The sequence below is a fragment of the Elaeis guineensis genome, chromosome 1 (assembly GCF_000442705.2).
Source record: "Elaeis guineensis isolate ETL-2024a chromosome 1, EG11, whole genome shotgun sequence".
Lineage (NCBI taxonomy): Eukaryota > Viridiplantae > Streptophyta > Magnoliopsida > Arecales > Arecaceae > Elaeis > Elaeis guineensis.
This window is the reverse complement of record NC_025993.2, coordinates 74,300,524-74,319,796: the sequence shown is the minus strand read 5'-3', so window position 1 is coordinate 74,319,796 and position 19,273 is coordinate 74,300,524.

Sequence of the window (19,273 nt, the reverse complement as noted above, 5' to 3'; positions counted from 1 at the left end):
GAGAGCATGTGAGATATGGGTGTACATGGGCTCGGTAAGTGCTTTCATGTATGGGTTCAGCAAGGAGAGTTTTTGGTCGGGCCTATTAGCTATATATATATATATTATATATATATATATATATATACATAGGTTGTATTAGGATTTCAACAATAAGTGGAATACAGATCTTTTCTCCCTCAATATCTCTTCTCTCTTTCTCTAGTGTTGCCACCCTAGATCTTGAAGAAATCCTAGAGAAAGGGGGGTGCCTCCCTCAAGCCCAAGGAGGGAGGCACCCCATCACAGATCCAAATGATGGATTGGTGTTCGCTGCTTTCAAAGAGTCCAAATCTATCACAGATCTCCTCAAGTGTACGTAGAAGATTCGGGAGTTCTTGACAGGTGCAGTCAGGGTTTCTTAACAATTGATATCAGAGCTAGATGATGCCAAGGTGCTGTTGGGGTTCTAACATTTGGTATCAGAGCCTGGTGGAGTGTGAAAGCGAAGGAGAAGTCATACAATATGAAATCAAAAATCTGGACATCTATTCCATGGTATGTCTCAGATCTACTTTCATTTTTGCTATAGTTTGACCAACCGAGAGTAGCAGATTGAAGATGGAGGCTAAGAGGATTGACAGGAAGGAATGTTTTTCAGGGTGGAAGGTTTGAGTGCATAATTTGCTGATCCAACTTTGGTTGGTGGCGGTCTTGATGGAAAGATCAGAGTGTATGACAGTTAGGTGATAGAGATCTCTGGAGAGAAGGGCAGCATAGGGGTAGTTTGGTGGATGAAGAGAGTTCACCCAAGGGGTAGTGATCGAGGGGAAGCTGAAGAAGTGACTACAGCCTTCGAATGTAGGAAAGCGAGGAAGTAGTCGGGGATGCATTCAATGGTTTGACCTGGGCAAGGGTTTGTGAAGCCTTAGGGGGATGGAGATGGTTGATCCACGGAGTGTCACTATTGATTCAGAGGATGGTGAGTTCCTCTGGGGGGTTTTGTAGGTGTTCGCGGTGTGCAAAAAGTTCGAAACGGTAGTAGCGATGGTGGAGGTCTAGCAGGATAGGACTGGATGGTTGATCTTGGATCAGATTTTATCTTCTACAGGAGCACCAGGAGAAGTCATGATTTAGGTGGAGCACCATCTAGAGGTGCCTTCACGGATGGAGGATGTTTTGGCATAGGTTTAGAGCCAAGGGGTGCAGGGATAGGTGTCAAATTTCAATCCAGCGGTGGTGACGCATTGCTTGGATCTATGCAGGGTTGCGGGCACCATGGATCGAGGTTCTGGGGAGACCATATCAGACAGGTTATTTACAATAAGAGAGGACCTAGATACCTATGAGGAAGTGATGGCAAGCCTCAGGATGAGATGGTGGGTCTAAGCCTAGGACAGAGTTTGAGCTGCAGTTCCTCCAGATGAAGTTGAAGTGATGGTTGATGCAGGGACAAAAAAGGATAATGGCTAGGATGGAATTTTCTAGGGTTCAGTCACTGAAGAAGAAGAGTTGGATGAGCTCTTGAATTTTGGAAGAGCCTGCAGGGTGCGATGTGTCTGAGACGGCTTCAGAGGAGTCCATGGAGTGCGGAGGGTCCGAAGGGACAGCGATGGTGTTCGAGATACAACGACAAGGCCGATAGTCCACATTGGGTGGTTGATCTTGGGTGACTTGGTTGCAGAGTCATCTTCTACGGCATCAGATGAATTTTGAATTTAGGTGGAGCACTGGACAGTGGTGGCTTCACAAGTGGATAGGGATTCGACATGAGTTCAGAGCGACATTATTCTGAGGAGACTGTGTTAGGATATGCAGTGAGTGCCGATATAGGACGCTACGATTTTCTCCAAAAAAGTTCAGGACATGGTGTACGACTGCTTAGCAGAAGAGAGTCTACAATTTTTAGGATGGTGCTGAGAAGCAAGCTAGAATCTTCAGCTATGGAGGCGGTCATCCCAAACGGTCTTCAAGGGCATGCAGAAGCTGAAGAGGGTTGACGATGGCAATGATATTTACAAAAGGAGACGTCAAGGCATGCAGCGACAGCAGGAGCGTGCAGAAGAATATTTTCAGATTTGCCAAAGCTTGGACGCACCAAAGTGGAGATTGTAGGAGTTGGTGTGGTGCTCCCAAGTCTTGAGAGGCCACAGGAGGAGTGAGGGTGTTGACTCCGAGAGGCTAGGATCAATTTGGATCTTAGGGCTAGGACAGGAGTGGTCCTAGGGTGGAGACGGTGCATAGCTCTCCACGGGCTCAAGATTTAGGAGATGAGGACTTTGAGAGGCTTGGTTAGGGCTTCGGATACCTGAAGATACAAGGTGGAGCAAAAAACCAGAGCCAGGGCTGAAGCTGCGAAGGAACGAGCAGATTCAGGATGTTAGTCGGCTTAGACTGAGATTGATTCGACTAAGTCATAGGTGGGTTGACTCAGTCCCAGTTTGAATTGACTATGTCTCAGAAAAATAAAAGATAGAGTTTTAAAAAGCTATGGTATGGTACACAGGTTAGTTAGCTTAATGCCAGACTGAGTCGACTAAGTTCCAGATTAGTCGACTCAGTCTGAGATTGAGCCGACTCAGTGTCATGGGCAGAGAGCTACATGGGTTTTCTATTTGGGTCTAGGATCGAATTTTGATCCTAAAATCTTAAGGCATGGTTTGATAGATCTTAAGGAGGCTAACTCAGGGTTTGGATTGGGATTAAGTCCAAAGGAAGAGAGCTTATGAGACATGGATATACATAGACTTTGTGAGTGCTTTCATGTTAAATATGTGCCCTAGAAGTCAATCTTAGTTGATGCATATATTTCTCTAGGATATATTTTTGTACTTGTCGAATAATTTTTTATTACCAATCATATTGTATGTGTCCATGATTTATCCTAGAAATTAACTAAGATAATTTTGTATATTCTCAAAGTGTTAAAAATTTGAGACATATATCATTAATGATTAATTTCTAAATGCTCTCGATCATAGAATCATCACGGAAGACAGTGATCAATCTATTTAAGATCGGTGTATGAATCATCTTCTTTCTGGACAAATAGATCTTAAGTCTGCAGTGTAAAGACACTAGAATAAGAGTGCAGGTAGTTGTTAGAGAACAACTTACACAGAGTGTGACCAACATGAACTTAGATATCTACTCATTTGTTAGTGATTTTTTCGATGCAGCAGTGGTAGGACTGATCCTTTGACCTGCGGTGTGTTGGCTACTCGCAGTAAGGCTACTTAGTTTGACTATACATTCCCTTAGTCCCTAGCCATTCGGGTCCTTACTGTTTATGTTGGCTATTGTAGGTTCAGGTTTGCTGTTTGGACTAGGATATACTTAGATAGAATCTATTGATCTTGATAGAAAAGGAGTAGTTCTATGCGATTCGCAAGACTGAGTTCAGGAAGTCTCTAGTCAGAGCAAAAGTGAATATTGAAAAAGAGTTTCCATGAGTTTCACAAGTGAACTCGAGTCGAGCCAATCTTGCATATGACTGATGATGAGATTTGACGAATTTTTTATGACCTCCATCGAGTCGGGACTCATGATAGAAAGACTGAATCACATGATAACTGCACCTATGGATTCATACTTTTATTTTGCTGGATTGTCACTACATACTGTTAGGTGTTACTGGTGGATTGTGGAACTCATCAAGTGTCATTTTGATGATTGATGACCCTCGAAGGGCAGAGTTGAAAATTTTTAACCCATCGAAAGGAGTTTCGATGATATTGTGATGAAAATTATAATATATCTCACTGCTAGATAGAATGAAACCTATGGGGTCATACACAAAAGAGATTCTTATCCGATCAGATGACTGATCGATGATTATGAATCATTGAAGGATAAAATCGTCAATATGATTGATGATTAACTTTATGCAAATATTACAATTAGATAATTTACTAAGTATTAGTGAATCATAGAAGGATTAATTAGTAATTAGATTATTAATTGGCTTAATTAGATTGAGCATTGAGGTTCGGATTAGGTCTAATTGAATTGGATTCAATTTGACTTAGATTGGATTTGATTGGATCAAGCCTAATTGTGAGAGAGATTAATTCTTGATTTGATCAAGACTTGGGTTCAATTAATTTTTGATTAAATTGGGATTTAATTGAGGAGATTGGGTTTCTAATTTGGTTAGATTTCCTTCTCCCCTTGGGTCCAAACTAGATAAGATTTGATTTCATACAAAATAGGAAATCTAAAATCTCAAACCCCTGGGACTCCTTCCTTGCACATGCCCCATATTCTTCAGGATGTTTCTCATGGGAAAACATTTTTGCATGAAGGATATCAGTGTAAATGAGAGGTGGGCACAGATAGAAGGGCACAGATAGGGTAGGTGATTTCATGATGAGTCATGATCCTTATCCTTTCCTAATATGAATATGATTCAAATCAAAAGGATAAGGTCGGGTGTTTCTTGATAAGTCATGATCCTTATCTTCTTCTTGTTTTGAATTTAATTCAAATCTAGATAAGGAGATAAGAAAGAAACCAATCAAAAATTTTATGGAAACTTTTGGTGGTGCCTAACAACCTCTCTCTTTGTGTGTTGAGAAAGAAATAGTGTGAGAAATCAGATCTGATTTCTCACGTCGTTCCTTATTTCTTGGTGATATTATTTTGGATGTCCAAATTGGTTGGCATGCAAGAAGGTGCGGTTCCCCCTCCTCCAAACCCTAATATCTAGCCCCACTTATAAAAGGGGTCCAATACTTGGATGCCTAAAGTAAGAAAAATAAGAAAAATCCTAGCCCTCTTTCTTCCTCCTTCCGTTCTCTCTAGTTCTCAAAAGAGTCTATGAGATCTGTGAGAGAACAACCTTAGCCATCAAAGAGAAGTTTTCTGTAAGAAAAATAGTACCCCGATGAAGATACCTATCTTTGATCGGAATGAGTCCTCGTGTGGATACTTATGGAGGCCAGACGCATGTATGGCTAAAGGAACCCATTTAGATCCAGGATCATCGGCTGTGGTGTAGATCGACTCGTGCAAAGGTATTGAGATTCGATCTCAATATTTTTCTTTTATTTTTTAGATTATGTGCATATCATAGATCCAGGAGCTTGGGTAATATAGATTAGATCTATTGCATGTGGGGTTAAAGGGGTTTAACCTAGATCTATTTTCCACTGTGATTAAAAATCATTTTGAAATTTGTTGGTGCAAAAATCCGCTTGCGCCGGAGAAGCTGGAGTCAAGGAAGTCGCGGTCGCCGCCGGGACCTGCAAAGGAAGTCTAAATCGGAGGTGGGGTTGCTCCGGCAAGACCCTCCGACGCTCAAGTCAGTTCTCTGCCTCAACAAGAATGGAGTGCTCGAACGGAGAATTTAGCAGAGTTTTTAGATGAAAGATGAGAGCTTATGGAATAACGTATCTGGGGTTTTCTTTTTATAGACGGAGAGGGCAACAGATTGATAGCGACGCCTGTAACCGTCTGGTAGTGGGCCGCCCAGAGTCAGGAGGAATTTATTGCGGAGAGTAGTGGAGCGGGGTCGTGGCTATTGCCGTGGCTTACCACGCGGGATCAGTTACGGGGAGTGGAGCGGCGTCCGCTGTCGCGACTCATCTGGGGGTGGTGGAATCGCACAGGATCTACCGCAGGGAGTGGAGCAGAATCATGGCCGTTAATACAGCTTGTCAGGGAGTAATGGGGTCGCGTAGGGTCCGCCGCAGAGAGTGGAGCAGAATCATGGCCGTTAATACAGCCTGTCAGGGAGTAATGGGGTCACGTAGGGTCTGCCGCAGGGAGTGGAGCAGTGTTGTCCGTTATTGTGGCCCGCCAGGGGATCCAGACTTGTCGGTCGGAGCTTGGTTGGAGTCGGTAGCGAGGTCCGGCACCCGTAGAAGTTCGGACGAAGTCTACTTGCAGTTGGGGTCGTGGGCAGAGTCTGGCTCCCACAGGAGTCCGGACGAAGTCTGTCTGCAGCCGTTGGTGTCGAGGACGGAACTCGGCTCCCGTAGGAGACCGGGCAGAGTCCTCTCAGAGTTGATGTGGCGGATGGAGTTCGGCTCCCGTAGAAGTTCGGGCGGAGTCCTTCTGCAGTTGAAGTTGGCGATGGAGCTCGGCTCCCGTAGGAGTCCGGGCGGAGTCCTCCTGCAATTGAAGTTAGGTGCGAAGTCCGGCTCCCGTGGGAGTCCGGACGGATCTTACCGGCGGTTGAAGTTGGCAATGGAGCCCGGCTCCCATAGGAGTCCGGGCGGAGTCCTCCTTGCAGGTTGAAGTTGTGGGCGGAGCCTGGCTCCCGTGGGAGTCCGGGCGGAGTCCTCCTTGAGGTCGGAGTCGTGGGCGGAGCCCGGCTCCCGTGGGAGTCCGGGCGGAGTCCTTCTGCAGTTGAAGTTGGCGATGGAGCTCGGCTCCCGTAGGAGTCCGGGCGGAGTCCTCCTGCAATTGAAGTTAGGTGCGAAGTCCGGCTCCTGTGGGAGTCCGGACGGATCTTACCGACGGTTGAAGTTGGCAACGGAGCCCGACTCCCGTAGGAGTCCGGGCTGAGTCCTCCTTGCAGGTTGAAGTTGTGGGCGGAGCCTGGCTCCCGTGGGAGTCCGGGCGGAGTCCTCCTTGAGGTCGGAGTCGTGGGCGGAGCCCAGCTCCCGTGGGAGTCCGAGCGGAGTCCTCCTGGAGTTGAAGTCGTGGGCGTAGCCCGGCTCCCGTGGGAGTCCGGGCGGAGTCCTCCTTGAGGTCGGAGTCGTGGGCGGAACTCGGCTCCCGTGGGAGTTCGGGCGGAGTCCTCCTGGAGTTAAAGTCGTGGGCGGAGCCCGGCTCCCGTGGGAGTCCGGGCGGAGTCCTCCTGGAGTTGAAGTCGTGGGCGAAGCCCGGCTCCCGTGGGAGTCCGGGCGGAGTCCTTCTTGAGGTCGGAGTCGTGGGCGGAGCCTGACTCCCATGGGAGTCCGGGCGGAGTCCTCCTGGAGTTGAAGTCGTGGGTGGAGCCCGGCTCCCGTGGGAGTCCGGGCGGAGTCCTTCTGCAGTTGAAGTTGGCGATGGAGCTCGGCTCCCGTAGGAGTCCGGGCGGAGTCCTCCTGCAATTGAAGTTAGGTGCGAAGTCCAGCTCCCGTGGGAGTCCGGACGGATCTTACCGGCGGTTGAAGTTGGCAACGGAGCCCGACTCCCGTAGGAGTCCGGGCAGAGTCCTCCTTGCAGGTTGAAGTTGTGGGCGGAACCCGACTCCCGTGGGAGTCCGGGTGGAGTCCTCCTTGAGGTCGGAGTCGTGGGCGGAGCCCGGCTCCCGTGGGAGTCCGGGCGGAGTCCTCCTGGAGTTGAAGTCGTGGGCAGAGCCCGGCTCCCGTGGGAGTCCGGGCGGAGTCCTCCTTGAGGTCGGAGTCATGGGCGGAGCCCGGCTCCCGTGGGAGTCCGGGCGGAGTCCTCTTGGAGTTGAAGTCGTGGGCGGAGCCTGGCTCCCGTGGGAGTCCGGGCAGAGTCCTCCTGGAGTTGAAGTCATGGGCGAAGCCCGGCTCCCGTGGGAGTCCGGGCGGAGTCCTCCTGGAGTTGAAGTCGTGGGCGGAGCCTGGCTCCCATGGGAGTCCGGGCGGAGTCCCCTGCAATTAAAGTTAGGTGCGAAGTCCGGCTCCCGTAGGGGTCCGGGCTGAGCTCGCAAGGGCTAATCCCGCTGAGAACTTCGGCCGTGGGTATTTTGTACCCAACACTAGTCTCCCTACTTTCGAGTTTGAATTTCGAATGAAGGAAGTACAGAGAGATGGGCATGGCCGAAGTTATCCCCTCGAATCCTGCGCATAACCGCCCTTGGATATGTTGGCATTTAATGTGAGCACGTCAGAGCCCTTTTTTCGATTAAGGCGACCTGAAGAGTCTTTTCGGAACTCCCGCCGAAACGTGATCCCAAGCGTCGCGCTACGGAAATTTGCGAACAGTCAATCCTCGATAGTGGCGAGTGGGACACGTGGGACACGTGGCATGCACCAGTTGGCCTAGGGACACCCGCCGCCATAACTGCGCTAAGATCCGTTGGCTATTTAAACCCCCTGCTCTTCCTTCGGGGCTTCATCCTGTCGAGAGGACGGCACCTTTCTTTCGTCTGAGAGCCTAGCTACTCAGCCACTTCCTCCGCACCGGTCCTTGCCATCTTCAGCCCCTCGATTCTTCTCTAAGGGGTTCCCACGTCATGTCCTCCACCCCGGAGGCCATCCTCGAAGGGATGTCTAGGGCTTGGAGGAAGGCGAGGAGGAGAACAGCGGTCGGTGAGTTCTCCGGTCATCAAGTGGCCGCTGAGGATCCCCGTCGTTTCAAAGGGGGCTCAAGGAAGAATTCCTTCAACAACAGGGGTTTAATAACGGGGGCCGCCGGTAAAGGTATTCTGCCCGAGAATTTCAGAGTAGCAAGACGGGGTGATACCGGTCAAGAGGACAGAGCTGTCGTCACAAGCTGTGGCGGGATCTTTGATGCCGTAGGGGCCGAGGGACCAGAAGCGATCGACGTCGACGGTGGGGCAGTAAAACTTGTTGCGGGGGCGGTGGAAGTAGCGCATGCCGACCATGTCGGAGCATTTTGGACGGTGGCTACCACGGAGTATTCGGTGATGACGCATATCTCTGGCGCCACCGTTGCCCCCAGGGTGACTCCGGTTCTTCTTGAAACAGGTCTTCGTCGCCGCTGCCGTTGCCCTTACCGCCCTCGAGAATCTATCCCATCCTTTTCCCCCTGAGGTTGGGACTTCGGAGGTGGGGCGAAAGCCGATAGGCCCGCCACACGCACTGGACACGAAATGGGAAGAGAAGTTTGTAGCTTGAAGCGGCTTTCGATGTATCCTTTCCAAACCGTGTTCTCGATGTCGTCGATGATGTATTTATTATTTTTTTTTTCTGGCCCATCGGGTCTTGTAACGTACACCTTGTTGGTTGAAAAATGAAAAGAAGATTTTGTTACCTCGTCTGCATCTTGTATCGAATAGTCGTCTGTCGAACTTCTTTATTCTTCTTTCTTCTCTCTTCCTCCTTTTCTTCTTTTCTTTTTCACGTCGTCCTAAGGTCATCGACGACCTCTTTTATTCATGTTGGATTGTTATTTGCCGAGCTCCTATTTGACTTTTACGCCGTTCGAAGATACCTGGTTGTCATTTTTTCGTCAATGGCTGCAGGCTCGCTTGGGGCCATTCGGGCCTGGGGTCCCTCCTAGGGCTTGAATTCGGGGATCTGAGCTTCTGTCACCCTAAGTAAGTTGTCCTATTTTGTGTCGAAAACTTCCTCAAAAGCTGGGACTCCCGATGGGAGCCCCAGTCCTTGCGGTGACAGAGTTTTCTGTACCTCGACCGCTGTCCGTTTTTCAATCGTAGCTGTCATGGTCCGTTGCCTTCCTTTTTCCTTTTTGCTCGAAATTTTTCTCCGCTGAAGTCAAGGCGAAGTTCGGCTCCCATGGGAGTCCGGACGGAACCCTCCTGTGATTGGAGTCGTAGGCGGAGCCCGACTCCCGTAGGAGTCCGGGTGGAGTCTTTCTTGGCATCGTGGATGGAGCCCGGCTCCCGTAGGAGTCCGGGTGGAGTCTTCCTTGGCATCGTGGACGGAGCCCGGCTCCTGTAGGAGTCTGGGTGGAGTCTTCTTTGGCATCGTAGATGGAGCCCGGCTCCCGTAAAAGTCCGGATGGAGTCTTCCTTGGCGTCGTGGATGGAGCCTGGCTCCCGTAGGAGTCCGGGTGGAGTCTTCCTTGGCGTCGTGGACGGAGCTCGGCTCCCGTAGGAGTCCGGGTGGAGTCTTCTTTGGCGTCGTAGATGGAACCTGACTCCCGTAGGAGTCCGGGTGGAGTCTTCCTTGGCATCGTGGATGGAGCCCGACTCCCGTAGGAGTCCGGGCCTTCCACTTTGCTCGAGTCAGGGCGAGGTTCTCCTCCCGTTTTCGGCCCGACTGTGGGGGAGCGTTAGGGCGCTGTGAGGCCTCTCCCCCCATCCGGTCTAAAAGAACCAGACCTTTGACTTCGCTCATGTCAGGACGAGGTTCCCCTCCTGTTCCTGACATGGCTGTGGGGGCACATTAGGGCGCTGTAAGGCCTCTCCCCCCATCCGGTCTAAAAGAATCGGGCCTTTGACTTTGCTCATGTCAGGACGAGGTTCTCCTCCTGTTCCTGACATGGCTGTGGGGGCACATTAGGGCGCTGTAAGGCCTCTCCCCCCATCCGGTCTAAATGGAATCGGGCCTTCGACCTTGCTCAAGTTAGGGCGAAGTTCTCCTCCTGTCCCTAACAGGGCTGTGGGGGTGCATATGGGCGTTGTAGGGCCTCTCCTCCCATCCGATCTAAATGAAACCGGGCCTTCGACCTTGCTCATGTCAGGATGAGGTTCTCCTCCTGTTCCTGACATGGCTGTGGGGGCACATTAGGGCGCTGTAAGGCCTCTCCCCCCATCCGGTCTAAATGGAACCGGGCCTTCGACCTTGCTCATGTCAGGACGAGGTTCTCCTCCTATTCCTGACATGGCTGTGGGGGCACATTAGGGCGCTATAAGGCCTCTCCCCCCATCCGGTCTAAATGGAACCGGGCCTTCGACCTTGTCGGGACGAGGTTTCCCTTTCGTTTTTGATACAGTTTGTTTGCATTGTCCAAGGACATATAGGTATGTGATTTTCAATTAAAATGAAGTTACTGGTAGTACATCCGCAAGTTTTTCGAGCTCCACGATCGTGGGAGGTCGGCTCTGTTGCTCCTAGATTGATTTTGATGATTACAAAGCAGATTGAAGGGATACAATATTTTAAAATGAAAAAGTCCTTATGCTCTTCAAGGGCAAAATCATAATTTCACTAAAATCCTGATTTGATAGTACCATTTGGTAGAACAAATGATTTGAAATCTATTGGTGAAAATTTCATTGTGTTTGGACTTATATTTTTGAAGTTATGAAGGTTTGAAGTGCATGAGTCGACTCATGAGTCAACTCATGGCACTATGAGCTGAATGGCACGCAAAAAATTCCCATGGCACGCTGGATTTTTGACTTGGCACGACCTGTGAGTCGACTCATGAGTCGACCCACAAGGCATGAGTCGACTCATGAGTCGACCCCTGCTAATTTGAGCCAAGAAATTCCAGAAAAGCATTCTCTGGTTTTTGCAACAGAGGTCGACTCATGAGTCGACCCCTGAAGCATGAGTCGACTCATGAGTCGACCCCTGCGACGGGAAATATCAGCAACGGCTATTTTTTTGTCCGTTTTAATTGCCATTTATGCTTCCTAAAAATCCTCTAACGGCTCTTTATCTGCCTAAATTGTTTTCTCTTGCTTCTAATGCTACAAAATGCTTTAAATGATGAAAGAAATTGCAGATTAAATAGCGGATCAAACGTGAAATCAAATGTGAAAAGAAAAAGAGAGGAAAAAGAGAAGAACAGAAGAGAGGATCCGAAATTTGCAAGAAAAAGCCTGAGATCAACGAAATATCTATAGAGAAAAAGAGAGAGGATCCACAATATACCAGAGAGATTGTGAAAGAGAAAAGGAAGATCTTTCAAGGAGAGAATTCTTCACGCCTATCGTTTCAACCTTGATTTAGAGATTGTTCAAAGCTTTCAAGAGATCTTCAATCAACAATCAACCTCTTCTCAAGCGTTCAACCGTTCATTCATCTTGAGAAAATCTGAAAAAGGGGTTCTTCATTTGAGTAAAGCTTTTATTGTTATATTTGTTCATTTAAGGAGCTGTTATTGTATTCATCTATGCTCTAAATATTCTTACTCTTTGTGAATTTTTGCTCTTGTTTTTGGAGGATTTCCAAAACAAGGAAAGGTTGATCCGAACCTGAAATCGGAGTGTTTTGGGTTTGCTTGTACCCAGGAAACAAGTGTTCTAGCTTGGGATAGCTAGGGTCAGAGTTTCCGACGTCTTGTATTTTAGCTTGGGATAGCTAGTGTCGGAGTTTCCGACGTTTTGTATTCGGGTTAAATACAAAGGATAGTGGATTAAAATTCTCAAGTGGGATCTTGGAGAGTGGACGTAGGTGCAAGGTTAGCACCGAACCACTATAAATCCTTGTGTTTGTGGTGTGCTTTATCGTTTTATCTTATTTCTTTATTATATCCTTGCAATACTGCTTTAGTTAATTAATATTGATTTAAAGCCATTGTTTTGTTCTTCATAAGTTATCTGTTGGGCTTAAAATTTTTAGAAACCCAATTCACCCCCCCTCTTGGGTTGCATAGCTGGGCAACAAGTGGTATCAGAGCCAGTGCTCTAGCCCTTCTTTGATCTAACAATCAAAGAGCCAAAGATCTATGGCAACCCATGTTGGAACTTCTCTAGCTGAGGGGCAATCAACAAACCGACCTCCACTTTTCAATGGGTCTAATTACACCTATTGGAAAGCTCGGATAAAGATTTTCATACAAGCACTCGACTATGATATGTGGAGTATCATAGTGAATGGTCCTCACACACCCACCAAGATTATAGATGGTGAGGAGTCAACCAAATCCGAGAAAGAATGGGATGAGGTTGACAAGAAATTGGCACAATTAAATGCCAAAGCTATGAATGTTCTTTATTGTGCACTAGATGCTAGTGAATTTAATCGCATTTCTACTTGTGCATCTGCTAAAGAAATATGGAATAGGTTAGAAGTCACCCATGAGGGAACAAATCAAGTAAAAGAGTCTAAAATAAACATGCTTGTACATAAATATGAATTGTTCAAAATAGAGCATGATGAGTCCATAACTGCTATGTTTACTCGTTTTACTGATATAATCAATGGTTTAAAGAGTCTTGGCAAATCTTATACTAACAGTGAACTTGTAAGGAAGATTCTCAGGTCACTGTCAAGAACTTGGGAAGCCAAGGTGACTGCCATCCAAGAAGCAAAGGACTTGAACACTCTACCTCTAGAAGAGCTTCTTGGATCCTTGATGACTCATGAACTTAGCATGATGCAACATCAAGAGGATGAAATCAAAAAGAAAAGAACCATTGCCCTCAAATCCACAACTTCACCTGATTATGAAACAGATGACTCTGAAGATGAAGATCAGGATGAGGAGATGGCTCTCATCATCCGAAAATTCAAGAAGTTTCTAAGAAAAAAGAAACAGGGGATGAGAAAGAAATTTACAAAAGGGGATCAAAGCATAGAAAAGGAGAAAGATCAAACCCCTATATGCTACGAGTGCAAGAAGCCAGGACATTTCAGATCCGAATGTCCTCAATTGAAGAAATGTCCAAAAAAATTCAAAAAGAAGGCAATGATGGCGACCTGGAGTGCGAGTGATGACTCAAGCTCCGACGAGGAAACCTCAACCGAACAAGCCAATCTGTGCCTGATGGCACATGAAAATGAGGTAACTTCTGAATCCACTAGTGAATTTACTTTTGAAGAATTGCATGAAGCATTCTATGATTCAATTGATGAATTAAAGAAACTAGGGAAGAAAAATAAAGAGCTGAAATTGGAAAATCAGTCCTTAGTGAAACAAGCTGAAATTCTTTCAATTGAAAAATTCACATTGATTCAAGAAAATCAAAACTTTAAGGATGAAATTAACAGGCTGAAATCTATAGTAGATAAGTTCACCTTAAGTTCAAACAAGCTAAATATGATCCTTGATAATCAGAAAGCTATATATGATAAGGCTGGACTTGGTTATAAACCCCTGAAGAAACAAAAATTTTTGAAGGATATTTATGCAAATTATTCAAGCAAAAAGCCTACAAATATTACTTGTTTTAAATGTGGAAGAATAGGACATAAATCATACACATGTCTTATTAACAAATATGCAAACACAAAGAAAATATGGGTTCCAAAAGGAACCATTCTGACTAACCTGAAAGGACCCAAGAAAGCTTGGGTACCTAAGACAGAAACTTGATCTGTGCTTGCAGGTGTGTCTAGCATCCCAAGAAGGAAACAGGAAATGGTATCTTGACAGTGGATGCTCGAGACACATGACTGGTGATGAATCATAATTCATCACGCTTGATGCTAAGGATGGAGGGATGGTCACCTTTGGAGATAATGGCAAAGGAAAGATCATCGGGATAGGTAACATTGGTATCACTCCCTCCAAATACATTGAGAATGTTTTTCTTGTTAAAGGTTTAAAGCATAACTTACTTAGCATTAGTCAATTCTGTGATAAAGGGTATAAAGTAAGTTTTGAATCATCTGTATGCATTGTGACGAGTCCTATTAACGATGGCATTAAATTTATAGGACATAGGCATGGCAATGTTTATATGGTAGACTTGAATGATTTAACTAAATTAGACATGCAATGCCTAGTTTCCTTAAATGCTAAAATAAATGAGACTAGTTGGCTGTGGCATCGTAGACTTGCACATATTAGCATGCATTCTCTTTCAAAATTAATCAAAAAGGATTTAGTTCTCGGTTTGCCAAAATTAAATTTTGAAAAGGATAGAATTTGTGATGCATGCCAATTAGGTAAACAAACTAGAGTATCATTTAAATCCAAAAACACTATTTCAACTTCTAGACCTTTAGAGCTCTTACATATGGATTTATTTGGACCAACTAAAACCACTAGTCTAGGAGGAAAACGATATGGATTTGTAATAATTGATGATTACTCTCGTTTTACTTGGGTTTTCTTTTTAGCTCACAAAAATGAAACTTTTCAAATTTTCACGAAATTTCATCGAAAAGTCACTAATGAAAAAGGGTTTTCAATTCAAAATATTAGAAGTGATCATGGAACAGAATTTGAAAATCATGACTTTGAAAATTTTTGTGATGAAAATGGAATTGGCCACAACTTCTCTGCTCCTAGGACACCCCAACAGAATGGGGTAGTTGAAAGGAAAAATAGAACCTTAGAAGAAATGGCCCGTACCATGCTCTGTGAAAGCAACCTTCCAAAATATTTTTGGGCGGAAGCTATTAACACAGTATGTTACATTTTAAATCGTGCTTTAATAAGACAATTTTTAAAGAAAACCCCCTATGAACTTTGGAAAGGAAGAAAACCAAATATTGCCTATTTTCATATTTTTGGTTGCCGATGTTTTGTATTAAATAATGGCAAAGAAAAACTTGGTAAATTTGATGCAAAATCAGATGAAGCAATCCTTCTAGGTTACTCCTCCACTAGTAAAGCATTTAGAGTGTTCAACAAAAGAACCTTAGTAGTTGAGGAGTCCATACATGTTGTCTTTGATGAATCTAACAATCCTCCTTCAAGGAAGAATGAGGGTGTTGATGATGCAGATCCACTAATAGAAGGTATGAGGAGATCACTCTGAAAGATTCAGCAACTCCAGAAGACAAGGATCAAGAAGATGAACAAAATGAGAAAGGTGAAGAAATTCAAGAACAACTTCAAGGTACAAATGACTTACCCAAGGAATGGAGGTATGTTCACAACCACCCTAAGGAATTAATTATCGGTGATCCTATGCATGGGGTAAAAATACGTTCTTCACTTAAAGATGTACTTAATCATTGTGCTTTTGTATCTCAACTTGAACCTAAAACTTTTGAAGAAGCTGAAAATGATCATAACTGGATTAATGCTATGCAAGAAGAACTCAGTTAATTTGAAAGAAATAATGTTTGGACCTTAGTGAAAAGACCTAAAGATTATTCAATAATTGGCACAAAATGGGTCTTTAGAAACAAGTTAGATGAGCATGGAAATGTAATTAGAAATAAAGCAAGACTGGTTGCTAAGGGATATAATCAAGAAGAAGGAATTGATTTTGATGAAACCTTTACACCTGTTGCTAGATTAGAAGCCATTAGACTTCTACTTGCTTATGCTTGCTTTATGAAATTCAAACTATTTCAAATGGATGTTAAAAGTGCATTTTTAAATGGATATATTTTTGAAGAAGTATATGTAGAATAACCCCCAGGATTTGAAAATCATGCTTTTCCCAATCATGTCTTCAGATTAAATAAAGCTTTATATGGTCTAAAACAAGCACCTAGAGCATGGTATGAAAGGCTAAGTAAATTTCTACTAAATAATGGTTTCTCAAGAGGCAATGTAGACACAACCCTATTTATTAGAAGAAACCAAAATGATATGCTAATTATACAAATTTATGTTGATGACATAATTTTTGGGTCTACTAATGAATCCCTTTGTCAAGACTTTGCTAAGCTTATGCAGGGAGAGTTCGAGATGAGCATGATGGGAGAACTCACTTTCTTTCTCGGACTCCAAATCAAACAATCAAAAGAGGGAATCTCCATCACCCAAAGCAAGTACACCAAGGAACTACTCAAAAGATTTGGAATGGAGAACTGCAAACCTATTGGCACACCAATGAGTCCCTCAAGTAAGCTTGACAAGGATGATGAAGGTAAAAGCGTAGACTTAAAATACTACAGAGGTATGATTGGCTCATTATTATATCTAACTGCAAGTAGGCCTGATATCATGTTTAGTGTTTGCTTATGTGCAAGATATCAATCTAATCCTAAGGAATCTCATTTGAATGCTGTTAAAAGAATCCTTAGATACTTAAATGGTACACAAACTATAGGGTTATGGTACTCTAAGGACTCACAAATTAATTTGTTAGGATATTCTGATGCTGATTTTGCTGGATGTAAATTAGATAGAAAAAGCACAAGTGGAACTTGCCAATTTCTTGGAGTTAACCTAATCTCATGGTTTAGCAAGAAACAAAATTCGGTGGCACTGTCTACGGCTGAGGCCGAATACATTGCAGCCGGAAGTTGTTGTGCTCAAATCTTGTGGATTAAGCAACAACTCGAAGATTTTGGAATCAAACTTAATGAAACTCCAATAAAATGTGACAATACAAGTGCCATAAATCTATCTAAAAATCCAATACAACACTCAAGATCCAAACATATTGAAATAAGACATCATTTTATAAGAGAACATCTTCAAAACAAAAATATAATTCTTGAATATGTTTGCACTGAAAATCAATTAGCCGATATCTTTACAAAGGCCCTTAGTGAGGATAGATTCTGTGAAATTAGGAGAAATCTAGGAATTCTAGATCCATTTGCCTAAACTTCTCTTAATTATTATCAAATATTCTTAGAGCTCAATTTCCAACAACTATCCTGGTTCCAAAAGCTCAATTTTATCTCTCTAAAAACTTATCATTGAGCAAAATTCCTTCTCCCAAAACTTTGAATTTTTCTGGAATTTATTTGTATTTTTTCTGATTTTTTGAACTTCATGAGTCGACCCCCATGAGTCGACTCAATGGCAAACTTGTAAATCCCACCAACTTCCATCGGGTTCATTTTTTTAAAACGGGAAACCTTGTTTATGAGACGACTCATCTTCTCGTCGTCTTCCTTCTGAAAGCCGTCCTCTCAAACTTTTGTTTTGCTCCAAATCCAAGGATCAATTTCGAGGCAATTCTCCCTCCTTCTCTCCACCAAAAATCGCCTCCTTGAAAAGGACTTTTCTGTGCTTTCTCGCAGTGATTGGCGCAGGTGGAACGTGCCCTAGAACTTCACCGTTCATTCAAAATCCACTTCTTTTCTCCACCAAAATTCTTCTTTACTCTTTTGTGATCCCTCCTCCACTGAATTCAAGTCTTCTTGTCTGCTACTTTATTGGATATGGCTCCAAAGATGAAACTTCCCCAAAGGAGGAAATCAATCCGAGAGCCTGAGGAAATTATCAGAAAGAAAAGGCAAGCTGGTCAGTCTTCTAGTGTTCCAGCTCCAGTTTCTGTACCTGCTCAAGGTCCCTCTCAATCCTCCATATGCCCCAGTGTAAATCTTCTTTCTGATAGAAAAGTAGAAACCGAAAAAAATATAGATTTTCGGTTCTTTGAGAAAGAAGGCTTTACTTTTGCTACCAAGATCAAAAATCAAGGATGGAAACTTTATTGCTCTCTTAAGGAAGTCACCTATGTTGATCTAGTCAGAGAGTTCTACCAGAACCTAAATTATGGAAACGGGTCTGTGACTTCAACTGTAAAGGGGATTGACATCTGTTTGGATTCTAGGATATTGGGAGAGATACTTCAGTTGCCTAGTGAAGGATACTCATATATGGAACTCCCAATTAAAGAAGAAGGGATCAGAATTATCTTAGGAGAAGATTTTTCAGGAAGTTTAAACAGATTGGAAGCAAAGCTACTGTCCATTGAGATGAGGGTCCTGCATCAGATTGTGACAAAACTATTCTTTCCTAGGAGTGGTAGACATGACTTACTATCTGGCAGAGATGTATGTGTCATGTTTCATATCATCACTCAGACCCCCCTAAACCTCCCTGCACTTATGATAGAGGCCATGAGAGAAACTTTGAACAGATCCAAGGCACACTTGCCTTATGGTATGGCCCTTACTAGAGTTAGCTGTGAGGGGGAGACACCTACCAAGCTCTCACATGTGGACACTTTCAACCAACACAGCCTGCACCGAATGGGAATTACAAAGACTGTTGGTGGTTGGATCAAGGGCTCTGAAGAAAGAACTGAGGAAAGAGCTGAAGACAGAACTGAAGGCAGAGTAGAAGAAGAAGGTCCATCTTCTCCTGTACATGACTTCAGGGCAGCTTCACCAGATACCCAGTTCATTCCTGATACTGAGGCTGGCCCTTCTGAGTTTACTAGGATGCCCACACCAGTGTATCAGCCAGAGAGCAGAGCACCTCCATCAGAGTTCAGACTGGCTGATGATCAGATCGAGCATATATCTCAGCGTGTGGCTTCTTTGTTGTCTAGCCAGTGGAGTAGTACTTCTTTTGCACCTGGAGCTACTTCTTCTGATCAGACCATTACTTCCCACATCTCCACTGTATTTCAGATGATTTCAGATCAGTCCGTCAGGATACAGCAGCTTGAGGATACAGTCTGGAGACTTACTGGCAGAGTTCTTGACTTACAGGGGCAAGTTCTTGCATTGGCCCATCCCCAGCCACAGGAGTCTACTATTGAGGTCACAGACCTCACTGCAGAGGCTGGAAGGCTCAGAGGAGCATTAGAAGGTGGATATGAGCTACTGAGGAAAGAGATCAGAGGATCGAGTGAGCATGCTACCACCCAGTTCACTGCTCTACTTCAATCTGTTTCCAGAGCACTGAACGTACTTGATTCTATCAGACTCATGGTATCAGCCCTAGTATCTCAACGTTCTCAGCCTCCCAGTTCATCTCGTTCTCCTACTCGTGGCAGAGGCAGACGGGGTAGAGGACGCACTTCTGATCCATCATCTTCTCATACCATATCTGATGACTCCGATCCATGATTTGTCTTGATCATTGACTTATCTTGATGTTTACTAGGTTCTAGGAGTTAGTATCTTGTTCTAGGATCTATACCTTGGGGCCATGTATTGACATTTAGCTGGTTGAATTTTATGTATTGAAATAATTATGATAT